The sequence below is a fragment of the Rhinichthys klamathensis genome, unplaced genomic scaffold (genome assembly GCF_029890125.1).
Source record: "Rhinichthys klamathensis goyatoka isolate OS25496 unplaced genomic scaffold, OSU_Roscu_1.1 h1tg000764l_1, whole genome shotgun sequence".
NCBI classification, from domain to species: Eukaryota; Metazoa; Chordata; class Actinopteri; order Cypriniformes; family Leuciscidae; genus Rhinichthys; species Rhinichthys klamathensis.
In genome coordinates this window covers 99,220-115,738 of record NW_026607165.1, presented here as the reverse complement: position 1 = coordinate 115,738, position 16,519 = coordinate 99,220, and the positions used below count along the sequence as shown (strand labels likewise).

At 38.5% G+C, this 16,519-nt stretch overlaps 1 long non-coding RNA gene across 1 annotated transcript in view; it reads left to right on the top strand.

The window, feature by feature from the left end:
* Positions 1-3,124: 3,124 nt before the first annotated feature.
* Positions 3,125-16,519, top strand: part of LOC130077620 (uncharacterized) — a 30,944-nt gene continuing 17,549 nt past the window's right edge. Inside the window, exons 1-2 of the long non-coding RNA XR_008805806.1 lie at positions 3,125-3,341; positions 12,860-12,958. This is a non-coding gene — a long non-coding RNA (uncharacterized LOC130077620). The remainder of the gene's footprint in view (positions 3,342-12,859; positions 12,959-16,519) is intronic.

The following is a 16,519-nucleotide window of genomic DNA, read 5'->3' as shown; positions in this document are numbered from 1 at the left end:
CTTTGGATCACATAGGCCTATATATATATATATATATATATATATATATATATATATAACATGACATTATTTAGATATTTTTTTATTTTAATGACTAAAATTATCATAATTAGATAAGCTATCTTTGCAACAAAAACAAGAAGAGACAAACATTATTTCTGTATATCTGTATATTATATCTATAGCCCGAAAACCATTGCCTGTCCTTTGGTTTGTATAATAGTATAATAACTTATACAACTACATTTGGATTATTAGACAATGTCGGAATAAAGTGACTCTATGGAGTTTTGCATTCATGTAAAGGGGTGGGAACCATTGACACAGATTAGAAAGTGTTAAAACTCTGCACATGTGCCCGCAGTCATGTCATGCCAAACACAACCAACGATCAAATGCACGGATCTTCTTCTGTCTGTTCTCCAAAATGTATTTAAATGTAGGCTATATTTGTGAAAGCATCTTTAAACTGGTTAACTGTGTCTAATAAGGCAGGCAAAGGCATTCGTTTTCAAGTCGAGTTCGCACGCCACTGCGCAATACACACATTGTGTGTGTACACACATTCATAAACTGGATGATAGCTTATTTTATGTATAAATTAATGTATATGTCCAAAAAAGGGTAATGTCATACTTTGTAGTAGTGCTATATGGCGTAATAATCTGTTTGGTTGTAAAATGTATTACCTGAATGAAATGAAATCGAATGTATCGTCGTGTGGAATAATTCATTCACAGACAGCTTACGAAGTAACATACGAAGATGTTCAACTAATAAAGATCTTCATCGCTGGCAAAAAATATGATGCATTTGCAGATTTACTTTCTAGACTGTACTGTAGACTGTGGACCGCCACTTCATACAACGCTCTTGATGTAATCTTGATGTTGATGTAATCTTCCTGTTACGACTCCGAGACGATTCAGTGCGTGCAGGAAACTGAACAGATCATTCAAACTGATTCGCGAACCGATTTAGACAGATCTGCCCAACTTGTTTGATGAAGTCTTTGAACAGAATCGACTCAAAAGAGTGATTCATTTGTGAATTGAGCATCGCTCATGCCCAGAAAAAAAGAGAGAGCGCGCGCTTGGAATAAACTACGCTTTTAACAACATATTGCATTAAAATAAAGTAACGAGAGGAACGTCGCCCAACGTAACGAAGTAAAAGTACCGTTTTTTCATTAGAAATGTACTCGAGTTAAAGTAAAAGTACCCACAATTAAATCTACTCTTAAAAGTAAAAATTTTCCCAAAAAATACTCAAGTAAATGTAACGAAGTAAATGTACTTCGTTACTACCCACCTCTGATAATGACTGTTGAAATATTAAGAAAATAACCAGTGTCCTGATACCGGTTGATATGTAGGCCTACCTGACTGAACACTTACAGATACTTTTCACAGATGCAGAGAGGGTGGTGAATAGAAATTATTTCTGACTGAAAATACAGTATAGGAAAGTCAAGGAGACCTCGTGTTTTGTTCTTCATAGCGCACTGAGACAGACACCAAGGACGTCTCAACTCGTTCGACCTACTTAAGAGTTGGTCAAAGTAAAGTGTGTCACAAGCTCAGTTTCTCTGAGAGAGAGAGAGAGAGAGAGAGAGAGAGAGAGAGAGAGAGAGAGAGAGAGAGAGAGAGAGAGAGAGAGAGAGAGAGAGAGAGAGAGAGAGAGAGAGAGAGAGAGAGAGAGAGATCGAGAGAGAGATCTGCTGTCAAGTCAAATTGCAATGGTCACATCACTACATAAAGTTAAGTTTTCCTCTGGTTGTGAGCCATCGCCAAACCTCTTTAAATTTGTAACCTCAAAGACAGTCATCTGCATGCATCTTTTGTCATCAAGGACCTCTGTTTCTATGCAAATTTCTTCTTTAAAAGGTCATAGTCAATGTGATGACATTGCTAAAATTCTACTTTTTGCTGACAATTAGCTTTGACCGGTTAAGCAAGTTAAACACCAGCCCGAAGAAATCAGACTTCTACCGGTGCATGAGAACGACTGGTTTTGTAACAATGTGAAAATATTTACTGTCACTTTTAATAAATTGAATGCGATAAATTGAAGTATTAATATCTTTCAAAATGTCTGGAAGGGAATCCTTAAAGGGATACTCCACTTTTTTTTGGAAATAGGCTCATTTTACAACTCCCCCAGAGTTAAACTGTTGAGTTTTACCGTTTTTGAATTCATTCAGCCGATCTCTGGTTCTGGCGGTACACTTTTAGCATAGCTTAGCATACATCATTGAAGTGGACAAGACCATTAGCATTTCTAAAAAAAAAAATGACCAAAGAGTTTCGATATTTTTCTTATTTAAAACTTGACTCTTCTGTAGTTACATCGTGCACTAGGACCGACGGAAAATGTAAAGTTGCGATTTTCTAGGCTGATATGGCTAGGAACTATACTCTCATTCCTGCGTAATAATCAAGAAACTTTACTGCCGTACCATGAGAGCAGCAGGCGTAATGATATGACGCAGCGCCTGAAAATAGGCTACCTTCCGTCAACACAACGGAACTATTTTCAGGCGCTGCGTCATATCATTACGCCTGCTGCACTCATGGTACGGCAGTGAAGTTTCTTGATTATTACGCAGGAATGAGAGTATAGTTCCTAGCCATATCAGCCTAGAAAATCGCAACTTTACATTTTCCGTCGGTCTTAGTGCACGATGTAACTAAAGAAGAGTCAAGTTTTAAATAGGAAAAATATCGAAACTCTTTGGTCATTTTTTTTTTTAGAAATGCTAATGGTCTTGTCCACTTCAATGATGTATGCTAAGCTATGCTAAAAGTGGTACCGCCAGAACCGGAGATCGGCTGAATGGATTCAAAAACGGTAAAACTCAACAGTTTAACTCTGGGGGAGTTGTAAAATGAGCCTATTTTCAAAAAAAGTGGAGTATCCCTTTAATTGATGACATATACTATTATATGACAGATATTTGTGTTTAGTCAACATATTTTTGACACAGAATGTACAAATGCAAGTGACAACATGATGATCTGATTGCATATAACTAAACAAACATATAGGCCTACTTAATTTTTTTTTTTTTATGTACAATCATATTGTATTTACGTAACTATTATGCACGGAGACACAGAGTTTTTCTATGTTGTTAGGTTACCAGGTTAGGCTAACCAGACATCTTTTCAATACAGGTACAGTGTGTGGGCGCCCTTACGTTCGATATCTCCTGACCACCCCTGCATCTCGCTGCAAAGGTTACAGCGTGATCTCCCCACAAATTGATTAAAGGAGTGTCTCACTCAGTCACAGTATAGTGCAAACAATCCAGCACCCTTCAATAGGAAAGAGCCAGTCAGGTAAACTACAGTGTTCAGGCAGTGCTTTGAACACAGCACGCATGGCCTTTTCCATTTTCCATGCCTATTTCTTAACCCCCTGCAGCGTTTCGTCTCTGTTTCTCAGCTATTCACTGTCAATCCTCTTCTTATGTTTCCTTCGCTACACTTCAGACTTAAACGCCCAGTTTCACAGACAAGGCTTAAGCCTAGTCCTAGACTAAAATGCATGTTTAAGATATTTTGACTGAAAGAAACTTTGTTTTGTCTCAAGATGCACACCAGTAATGTTTTTATTTTTTTTCTAAGGCGTGCTTATAAAAGCTACTTAAATGTCCAAATTGAACTAAAGCCTAATCCTTGTTTAATCTAAGCCCTGTCTGTGAAACCAGGCAATTATGTAAAAACGTACTGTTCTGGCAGCTGTTGCTTTGAATATTTTATGCTTTATATCAGAGATAACAGAGCAGAGGAATAAAACAGTTTTAGATCTGCATCAAGATGCATGTACATTCTGACATTATTAATCATGCTGTAGTATTTTTGGAAAATGTCAACTTTTTACAGATTTTATTTATTTATTTTTATTAGCTTCAATCCAACAGCGCTGGAACTTTTCACCGTTTGTATCACTCCACTTTTGTGTTTGTGAGTTTCAGAAGAACTTTCAAAAGTTTTGCGTTTCCCAAAAGCATTGTAAGCCCTTATTTCCCCCACACACTAAATGATTTTAGCCAATTTTTTTGCTTGCCAACAGTAAATGGAGATTGCAGACAAAAGCCTTTGACAGTTCGTCCCATCCTCTTGAGTAAGACAGTGAATCATTCATTCATCCGATTTGTTAAAACAACACTGATTCATTAATAAACCGAGGCTGCACCCGAAATCGCATACTTCCCTACTATATATCGTAGGCGAAAAAAAGATTCTGGAGTGTGCATATGATGGACACTTTACAATCCCATGAGGCCACGGGAGAAGTTTTCTGAATGACAGTGAAGCGACGCAACTGACGCTGGTAGGTCACGTGGTAATGACAACATGGCGAATGTAGTACGTCCGGATTACATTCATACTACACACACTCATACTATATAGAACATATTTTTCTATATTTAAGTCGTTACTTACTTAAATAAGTGCCTACTCAAGAGAGTATGCGATTTTGAACGCAGCCCAAGTCTTTCACACTGCTGATTAATTCAGAAACAAATTCTAAAAAAAAACAAAAAAAAAAACGTATGAGCGAGTCATTGAATCATTCACTCAACTGATTCATTGAATAAAAAAAACTGTTGCTTACAGACGCACTGCTCAATTTTGTGCTGGTTTTGTTTTGAATTTATTAGTTTATAATTTTCCTTGGTGAAGCAGAAGTAGGCAACTGTTGGCAATTGTGTGTAAAATGTAAGTTACTCCATAATTAGCTACTTCCAGCTTATTGAAGAGTTGTATAAAAGCCACATCATCCATGACAATCTAACAGTTTGGTCTAAGTATCAGCATGGCTGTGAATACCTGCAGCCAAATTACAGCAGTATTCAGAACAACAGTACTCTAGTGTGATATTGCTTAAATATTGTATTATGTTTAGGCTATAAATCTGCCATATGATTGTTAGAATGACAGTGAGTTGCTGATGAAAGAGTCAGAGTTGTGGTACATGCAGCAGTAGAGAGGACACTTTGCTTGTGTGGCAGTGGTAAGAATGACATAAATGGAGCTTTCAGCTCAGGGACTGGTAACAGATGGTCTTGGAAAATGAGGTTCTTCTCAGCAGCGCTGACGTGCACTCCCAGGCCCCCACCACCCCCCAATTCTCTCTTTTCCTCTCATTCTCTCTTTACTGTTTCTCCTTCATTTTTCTCTTTGCGATCTCTCATTCTTTCCCCTTTCCTCCCCTATGATTTTGCAAAGGTGCATAATAAAGAGAACTCATAGGAGTAGTCCTACATTAGATTGCCTTATCCATGCCAATAGAGGTGAAAAGAGGTGCACAGAGAATGAAGAGAAGACAGAAAGAAAAGAAAGAGGATAAAGGGGAAGTGCAGCAAGAGAAGAGATGCTCATAACTGGTTAGAACGTCTGCAAAGATCTGCTGTCTGCTTTCTTAAAAAAGGCTCTCTTTTGATTTGTTGCCATGTCATGCCACATCAGCCCAACAAGAACTCTTTAGCCCCAGCCCTCTCTTCTCAAACACTGAAAATGTCCAACGACTTAAATACAGGCTATGCATAATTTGCAATAAATGTAAAAAAGTATTGTTTTTTATATACATAATTAGCATTAAATGAGTAGTTTTAAATTTCTCCATCATTTTTAATTTGCCATTTGCATTGCTTCATGATATTGTGGTACTTAACAATATCTTGCATCCTATTGATGTACGTACCAATTAGAGCCTCATGGTCTTCTGACACTATTCTCCTTGCTCCAAGCATCACAAATTGAATAGTGTGGAAGAGGTAATAGGTACAGTTGCAGGTTTATCATGCATGGATTTTGTGCTGGCCAGTTCTGTCATCTGGGTCCTGGCAGCCATTCTGGCTCTTCCAGACGCAGTTAGCAGATGGTGGGGCAGTGCCTGCCCTTCTCCAGGGGCTTCTGTGGATAGAAAGAGAAACTGAGACTAATGTTTTGCCGCTGTACCTTTGTTACAGACCAGGGACATCCCCTAGCCAAAGAGTGTGTCAATGTCAATGTGTCCATATTTGTTGAAGTGCGTCAAACTGTGTGTTGGTATTTGTCCAGAAATTCCAATGAGATGTCATCCTTAATTCAGCACCACCTCTTCAAGCAGGACACAAAGTCAGTTCCAGGTTTTGATGCTTCAGCACATGGCTTAGCTTGTAATGGTCGCTCACTGTTGAGGATTGGCAGTGGTGATTACCGTGATGCCACATGTCAAACAATGCCTTGACAAAGATCTTCCTGATACAACTTGAGGTTTATGAAATTGAAGCGAGAAAAGAGATTTATTTTCACATGTGCAGCACCTAAAATGAGATTAAGTGGATTTGATATATCAGCACTAAATTAATTCATGTATCCTCTGATCTGTTTTGTAAAGCCATTCAATTGATGACCTGTTGAATTCAATGAATGATTTACATTTATCAGAAACTATTGCTGTGAGCCAGACATCTCTCTTTCATAATGCATGGTTTTCTGTGAACATCTTTTTAAAATGTTCTTTATTGTTTTTTCCCCCTCAGAATTAATCTATCCTTAGTCAATTTGTTAAAGGAATAATTTGCCAAAATATTAATATTTTGTCATTATTTTCTCGTTCTCATGTCATCCCAAATCCATACTAATTGTTTTTGTTAAACACAAGAGTGGACATTTTTGAACAATCATTAAACATAAGCTCTAAAAAACACGTGCACCATATTCCAACCATGCATCTGAATTTACATACTAAGTAGGTTCCACATTTGAATAAAGATATTGTGACTATTAAAAAAAACTATGCTCTAAATAGTATGTATATCAGTGAAATCCGGATATACATCCACTAGTGTCATTGTCATGTGACTGTCAGTGTCAGTTGTCTTATTTTACTGCCATTCACAACTCCTCTCCCGTGGCCTAATGGGGTAGTAAAGTGTCTTGGCGAATCTTGGCGGTAGTAGTAGGTCATCCAAGTACTTTTTGCCTACTCTTTTATAAATGCTTTGCATTCATATAACGACTTTTCACATACTGTTTTTCACTGTTTTTCAAGAGAAGTGGGCATATACGGTTAGTCATGATCCACAAATTTTCACAGATGAGTTTCGATTTCAAAATCTGTGTGCTGATGTTAACGCCAATATGCAATTGGTTTTCACATTTGTTTTAACCAAACATGACATCTAACCTGGTCTCATGAGAAGTTGGAAGAAATGATGGATTGGGTCAAATAAAAACACACCACCAAAATTAAACCTAACTATAAAATCCAACCGCTAACCTAACCATGATTGTAATAGTAAAAAAAAAACCCATAAAAGTCTAAACGTTTTTTCTACAAACTGATATGTACAACGGGGCTAAAGGTACACCCTAAGAACAATGTGATTTTCACTACTCCCATAGTGTATGATTGCAGAAAAAATATATATGTTTTTATTGAACATTCATGGAGCAACATATTTTTTTTGTGAAAATGAATCATAAAAGTGGTTTGTTTGTTTAAAAATCTTATAAATGTATGAGGTGAAAAGGTGGGCCTATACCCCACACAGGCTCACTATGAGGCAAAAGGCACACATTATTTATACACATACTTTAGCTAAAATAATATGTTTTGCATAATGTCTAAGTTAATATTTGTTCAAAATAATCACTTTAGCTAAATGTGTACTATTTTCGGTTTAATTTGATAAATAAAATATTTAATTTTCATAAAATATGTTCATTTTAAAAATACAGAAACAAAATTATTTTAAAAAGTAAAGATTCTGAAAGCATTGAATGAGATCCCATAATAATTTAATATAGCTTTACAGTAGAATTTTATTATATTTTATGATTAATCTGATATTTTTTTAAATATGATGGTTTCATTATAGATATGGTGATTATCTCTGAAGTGGACACCCAACTTAATATATGATATTTACCATCTGAATCTAACCATGTCATGTCAACAAATGGAAAAGTCAGCCGGCTGTTTATTATTATGTTAATTATTGTGCCTTTAGCCCAAATAGCAAATACCACACAAAAATTAAAATTCACATCCTTTCACAAAAATGAAATCCATTCACAAAAACAAAAATTCAGTTGTACTTATGTAACTCATGTAACTTATGTCCCACAGTTAAAAAAAAAAAAAACATAAATCGCAAATTTTTGAAGAATCATTGGCTCTAACTATACAGTTTACCTGGTTTTACCCCAAATACTATACTTTTGCATACTCTTCTGTTATTGAAAAACTGTTGCTTTAATTACCTTGAACAAAAATGAAAATCATTAACAAGACCTTTGTCTCAAAATTTAGAAATGTATCAATTCTCATTTGCTACATAAATCTACAACATTTTAAAAAACATGAAATATTAAATCTTTTCTGTCCATGATCACATCAAGGATCAGGCAAATTTCCACGTGCATAATAAAAAGCGCTGAGCTGAATTTTTGTGCTATCTAGTGGTTTAAAAGAGAATAAAGTCAAATGCACCTTTTACCCCGGTACACCTATAGCCCCATTGAATCCCTACAATATACAATTTGAGAGTGAGAGCATGTTGGACATGTCATTTTTAAATTCTGGACATGAACATGAACAGTTCTATGGGAAGGCAAGATTACCTGTAAATAATCACCTAAATGTCAGCCTGTCCATCACACAAAGCTTTTTTGTAATTTGCACTATGAACTGTTCTATAGTTAGAGCCAATGATTCTTCAAAAATGTGCAATTTATGTTTAAAAAAAAAACTGTGAAAAAGGTTTGGAACAACATGAGGGTATGTACAACAGAATTTTTGTATTTGTGAATGGATTTCATTTTTGTGAAAGGATGTGAATTTTCATTTTTGTGTGAACTGTGCCTTTAAAGGGCTAATGATGTGTCATTTCATGTGTACAACATTTAGCGACTTGTGTTTTATATGTGCTGCTGCTGTTTCAAGCAGCAGTCTGTTGTATCGGCATCACTACCCTTGCATTGTGTCAGCTGATAGATACTAATATGTAAAATGTGTTGCCTTTAACCCCCTCAGGACCTGGCAAATGATTTGCTTCAGAGGCCAAGCAGGGTTGGTAGAATTCTAATCATGTGTGCTGAATCCCAAGCTCGGCTCAGGCTGCGATTCTTCCCAATCACAAAGGAAAAAAAGCACGAGGCATGAAGAAAACAACCCGAATATCCTCCAAAGACCCTGTCACGTCTCTCATTCCAAGTAGATACATATGCTATTATTGCTACATATGAGCTCCAATGCTTCTGGTCAACAGATCATTTCACTGTCCATCTCTCTCTCTCTCTCTCTCTGTTTTGAAATTAATGTTTGAGTGGACACAGACATTTCCCCAATCCAAGCCTCTCCTGGTGCAGTGTTGAAAAGAGATGTGTGTTTGTGTGTGCATCTCACCCACTTGATTGTGCAGGAAAACAGTGTGAATGAGAACGCAGCATGCAGCGGACCGGCAGCATCTGCACTGTAAAGGACTCTCCTGGCCCCCTCCGCTCACACGTCCCTCTGTTGTTTTCATGCGGAGAGAGGGAGTGACTGAGGAGCCGTGGCTTCAGCAGGCCAGCAGATGTTCAGTTCACTAAAGGAGGCAGGGATGGACTGAGAAACAGGCTCTGGTGGTCCAACCAGAATGACAAATTTGATTCCCTGGATGAGGGCCCACAGTTTGTTGAACAGATTGCCGAGCGGTGGCGTGATTGGACGCTGTGCGGACTGATTTTGTAATGGACTGATCTAAGAGCAAGTTTTGTGTTCTCCGTCATGAACGGAAAGCCTGCTGATTGGCTTACAGGAGGACAAACTCAAACCAGAGCTTTAGCTCAATTGCATCAGTCTGTTTTCTTATCTGATCTGAGGCTGTTGTTATCACACAGGCTGCCACCTCCGGTCGTCTGTCATTTACCTGTGTCCGATTATCTTCAGGCTAATCAGAGGTCGAGGATTGACCGAAAATGATTCAATCAGCTGTCAGGAATTAAGCCATCTTCATTCCAGCAGGTCAGGACTGTGTCAAGCTCTGTTTTGTTTACAAATACTCCATCATAACAGTTTTTATTCAACAAGATCACAGTCATTGTCATTGTGAAAACTTCGGCTCATGAATGATTTTGTAAAAAGCAGCCCTTTATTAATGCGTCCAGTCCCCACTTATTCCTCAGTTCACAAAAAAAAAAAAAATCTGGCATCAATTGCTCAACATGTGTAACGTTAAGGTGCAGATGATAAAGATGAGGATTCAAAAGGTTACAAAACAAAGGTATTTATTATAAAACAAACTCAAATAGTCCACAGATGGAGAATAGTTAACGTGACAGCATGTAAGACACTACAATACCAAGTGAGCACACAGAGGAACTTAAATACAGTGATAATGAGAAGATAACAAACATCTGGGATGCTTAATGTGTGTCCATGTAAACTGATGACTGGGAGGAAACTAGGAACAAAGGAAACAGGAAACAGGAAATTGACAATAACCAAACTAAAAGTTCATACCAAACTAAAAGCCCATAAGAGAGAAACTAAATATACAGATTGTGACAGAACGCCCCCTTTCTGGAAGGCGCGGCCTAACGCCGTGATGGATGGCTCAAATGGAAGAAGGGTGGATGTTCAGGAGGTGGACGAGTGACTGGTGAAGCGCTAAAAACCCATAGGGTGGTTGATGGGAGGAACCAAGGCGGAGAAGACGGCAGAAGAAGCCATGGAGGAGCTGATGGGAGGAACTATGGAGTTGGTGACAGTGGGAGGAGCCATGGAGAACATGATGGTGGAAGGGCCCATGGAGGAGTGGATGGCCGACGAGATCCCAGAGCAACCCAGGAGACACCATGATAGAGGCGACCAATGGCGGTAGTGATGGAGGGAGGAGCCAGGGTGGTCCTTTGAGCCCGACCGACTGAGGTAACGCAGGGAGATATTGAAGCCCAGGTGACATCCGATGGACAGAGAGACTCTGTGACATCGACAGACTAGGAGACCAGGGTGGAGTCCCGGCGACGAGTGGCCGAGGTGGAGTCAAGGGGGTAAAGGACTAAGGCGACGACGGTGTGAGTGAGGACCCCGGTGGAGCCTGAGGGATGAACTAGAGGTGGAGGGATGGAGCACAGCAGACAGCTCAGAAGTCTGTGGTGAGGGTGCAGCGATAACTGACCAAGATGGAGACGGTGGGACGTGGGAGCCAGGCGGAGCTGGAGGGACGGCAATCCCGGGTGTAGCTGATGGGGCGAGGTGGAACTGAGGGCTCAGAGGGACAAGGCGGAGCTCGGGACTCCTCATGCCAGGGCAGCGTTGGGGACCGGAAGCCCGAAGGTGGATCAGGGCTGCATGACATGCAGGGCTGATGGTGGATCTGAGGAGTTGGAGACGAGGGAATGGCTGGCTTCAGTTGAGTATGTAGGAGAGGTAGACTGTGATAGACTGTGATGAAGCAGGGTTGGTGATGGACTGGGCTGGTGGCGATGGAGAACACTATGTGAAGGACAGGGCTGGATAGGAGCAGCGGCAATGATGACGAAAGAAGTGATGAACATTCATTAGTGCAGGTGGGGACCAGTGACAGAGAAGGTTCGTGGGTGGGAAGGGTGGGAAGCACTACCTCCTTCTCCCAGTCTATCAGCCATTTTTTAGAGTCCAGGTCCATAAAAACCCCTACTGTCACGGATGTTATGGCCAGCTCACACACCTGGTCAGCCGGGACCTGAGGCTTTGCTTTTGGAACGGACTTGGCAACTGGCTCTGGCTCCGTTGAGGGCTTTGGCTCAGGCTCTATGTCTATGGTGGGTAATGGCTGGGTCTCTCGGTCTGCGGAGTCTGCTTAGCAGCTCAGGAAGATGCAATAATCTGTTAATAATGGCTTTTATGGAGGAGTCTGCATGGAATTTCACATACAAAAAATCACATAATATATGGTTTGAACAATATAAATTCTGTCATTGTTCAATCTGTTATTGTTCAATTCAAATGATTCGGATTCAAATAATGACTAAATTTCCATATTTGAGAGAGTATTGTTCCTTTTAAGTTTTCCTTGAAGCTTTCTTAAATGCATTTTAGTGAACTCAGAATGTGAAAGTGCCTCACCTCAAACAAAAAACAAGTGTTTTATTTTTTGAAGAGTTTCTGTATTTGTATGGCAACTGATTTTTAATCAAATATAGATGAAATAATTCCATTAATGTGTGAACAAAATCGAATTAATTAAATTTGGAGATAAAAGGGCTTCAGAATTGGCTTTCAGATCCAATTAAATGTTTCGCTTTTCGTGCCATGTTTAATTCATAGGTGTGGGGGTTGCTTCTTTGTTGCATGGTAAACTATAATTTGCTAAATTCAAGTCATATGTCAATAGCCCTTTTGGTCATAAATTTCGCATGCATGATATAAGGTGCATGTTCATGCAAATTCAGTAATGGACCTTTCATTTAGTAATTTTAGTACATTAATATGTGTTAGCAAATATTATCTATCAGTAATGGATGCCATTATTTTTGCTGGGCAATAAATCACTGGCTCATAAATGATTTATTTGTCAAGTGATGCATTTCTGCTCTTACCAACAACTTACAGGAAACTAACAAGAGGGGGCGCCAGTAAAAAAAATGGGTAGCTACTTTTCATTTGAACATCAAAAAACACTATTGTCATTTGTTTAGAGTAACTGAATAAGCTTGAATCATATCTACGATTCAGTAATATATGACTCTCATTAAAAGGCCTATAATTTCAACCGATTTAAGATAATAGGCACAAGCAACAACTGTTTTCATATTTGTTGTGAGTGAGTAGGCTATGCATTTACATTTGTAGTTTTCTCTGTCTATATTATGAATGTACAAAAAAGACTTTGCAGGTCTAGGTCCGTGCGTTCCTGGATCCATTTTAACATGGCTGTATTACGGAGAGTAGCTGTTCTGACCGGCAGGTGTTATTACCGCACTTCATTTGCAAGGTAAGTGACTATGGGCCATGACAGTGGTGGAATTAGTAATGCGCTCCCGCTGTCATTTTTATCAACAGGGCCTGCTGGGAGGACGTGATAAAATGGATATTCCACCATCTGCATTAATACCCTCTGCCCCACTTTCAATTCCATTTACTTACCCGAGCACAGAATGAGGAATTTTACTATCGATTGCCGAGAGCAGTGGCAGATTCTTGCACTAACGTGTTGATTTTAGTGCTGGAAAACCTCACATCCACTGGATTAGATAATAGAAAAATAATATCTCTCTTTTTTATTGCAATTTTTTTTCTTTTAGTTATTAGGAACAAGGGAGACTTAATGCAGAGATGTGGTAACATCCATAGATTTCAGATGGCGGAGTCACTTCCTGCATCACTGTTCGGCCATCTTGTCACAGGCAGGCTCTGATGTAAGGTGAGTGATCAGCATGAACACAAATCCTCTTATCTCGCTGAAATCTTGACGGATTTATAAACGGTTTGGTTTCTTACAAACGTTTATTAACATTGCTATAATTCTGAATGCTTGAACATATATGTTATAATTATTCATATGTATGCAGTGTCATAACTACATCTCTGACGTTTATAACAAACCAAACCGTTTGAAAATCGGTAGAAAATTGAGCATTGGTTATTTAAAAGTACATGCACCATTAAAACACAATGTTACGAGTGAGCGAGCTGCCTGTGACAAGATGGCCGCCACGTGCGGATGTCGACCTCCATTGGCCAGCAGCGCGGACGCGACATCTAGCCTTTATTATATGAAATCTATGGTACCATCACTTAAATGTGGAATCAAATGTGAAGGAATCTTACAATACACATCATCAGTGATTCCATTGTCTCATATTATAGGATTGGCCGGGGCTAGTTGTCACACCTTTCTTAGGGTAGGTTTATTTTTTAAATTAAGTTAAAAGTTAATTTGGGACATACTCTAAGACAACAACAAAAAACAACAACAAAAAAACTGTTGAACACCACGGTTGTTGTCCAGGGAAAATGTGCAATTCAATTACAGTTTATGGAGTAAGTTGTCACAATTTAACCTTTAATTAAATGGTTCGTCAGTATTTTAAAAAATATTTTATTCAGCAAGGATCCATTAAGTTGAAAAGTGACAGTAAAGACATAATGTTACATTATACATTTAATTGAACTTTCTGTTCATCAAAGAATCCTGAAAAAATGTTTGAAAAACTTTAAACATTGATAAAGTTTCTTGAGCAGTAAATCAGCATATAATGATTTCTGAAGGATCATTTGACATTGAAGAATTGCTGCTGAATGACTAAATTACAAACTACATAAAATTTTAAAGTTATTTAAAATGGTTATGTCTCACAATATTGTTTTTACACACTTTTTTAATGTTTTTTTTATCAAATAAATGCAGCCTTGGAGAGCATAAGAGAACATATTAAATCTTACCAACCCTAAACTTTTGAATAGTCGTGTATTTTACAAATTCCTATAATTTATAACAATTTAAACATGATAACTGGACCTTTATGAAAAACACCCATGTTTTTGTTACACATTTGTGCAATTGAATTAATAACCTCCCCATGTGACAACTAGCCCTGGTCTTCCCCATGTGTTTGGTGATTGTCATCACAACAGAGTGATGCTACTGGTTCAGTGAGAGGCCAGTGATGCTTAGTAACAGACACAGCTGCAGCTTACAAGCTGGGTGGGGGAAGCAAATCAATGTCCATTGACCTAACGGTTCCCTTTCTGCTGAAGTGACTGACCACAGAACAACATAAGCTGTTCTGCACTGCCCTTGTGTTTAATACAGCTTCGCTTCATTCGTAAAAAAAAAAAACTCACAACAGGGAATCACCATTTATGAATCAAAATAGGGAATTAAAAGGGTTTATTTTAACCAAATAATGTGCACTCAAATGTACACTCATGAAACATCTTTGTAATATGATTAATCCTTAACAAGTGGAGGTCAGTGATGTGCATTGTGCCACAGTGAGGTTCACATAGTTATGAGTTAAATGGTGAAAAGCATGTTTAAATATGCATGTGATGTGGAGATAGATCGATGGTGGGTCAAACTCTTAACTACTTACCATTCAATTATTAATGACAAAATGTTAAAATACATCGCCGCCCATGTTTACCTGCACAATTCTGGGACGAGAGCATCAGCTGTGGACAGAGCTTTGGATGAAACGCTTTAGGGATTTGAACTAGAGACCCTGGTCTCATAACTCTCTGCCATAAGCATTGCAATATTCAACATTTATGAGGTTCTGATTTATGAGCTGGCAACCACATAGGTCACTCTTGTTTCTTGAAAAGCATCAGAGGAGCGTGACGTCTTCACGTTGTGAGTCTAGAGGCCTCACATTATCTGCTTCATTTTGAACCCACGTTGATATTTATAGATGGTTCACCCAAAAATGAAACATGACGTTCTAAACACATATGGGCAGCAGTGGCACAGTGGTTCATGTAGGTTGTCTACAAACCGGAAGGTTGGTGGTTCAATCCCCGGTTCCACCTGACCAAGTGTCGAGGTGTCCATGAGCAAGACACCTAACCCCAGCTGCTCCCGACGAGCTGGATGGCGCCTTGTATGGCTGACACCGCCGTCAGTGTATGAATGGGTGAATGTGAGGCAATATTTAAAGTACTTTGGTGGCCATTGGATCTGTGAAAGCGCTATATAAATGCAGTCCATTTACATATGACTTTGTTTTCTATGGAATGTTAGGTGAATTTTTGAAGAATATCCTGGCCATTCTTATCTAATGAAAGAACATGAAAATAGCTGTCAACCTCCAAAATAACAAAAAAAGAAAGAAAGATAAATGGAAGTAAAAGTGTTTTTCCAAGTGTTCTGAACTACCACCTTTTTAAATAGCTTTGTGTGAGGAAAAAGAGGTCATACTGAAAATCTTGACATCAATATTATCTCTCCGTTCATCAACAGTTGCGATGATGTCTGATTTGTGACTGCATCTTTTTTGAATGATTACAGTAGTTTACAAATCAGAATGATCCAGTTTAAATTCAAACTGATTTGGGGATTTGAAATAACTGTTTTCCATTTTATATTTTAAAATGTGATTTATAAGAAACCTGAATTTTCAGCAGTCATCTCTCCAGTCTTCAGTGTCACATTATCCTTCAGAAATCATTATAATTGTAACACGAGGAGCAAGGAATGCATGCGAAAAAACAGATCTAACTGCATGTGTTTATTAGAAACTAAACAACAACCAGGAACACGGGGAACACAGAAATCCACATGAAACACCAAACAACACCTGACACAGAACAAAGGAAACACAAGGGCTATATACACAAGACAAGTGCTAAGTAACAAAGGTAACAAGACACACCTGGGAACAATCAGGGAACTGATCAACATGAAAAACTACAAAAGGACTACAAAGATGGCAGACAGAACAGGAAACTGGAATAATAATAAAAGTCCAGGGACAAACACAGAGAACATAATGCAATAATATGCTGATGTGATGCTCAAGAAACATTTCTTATTATTATCAATATTGGAAAC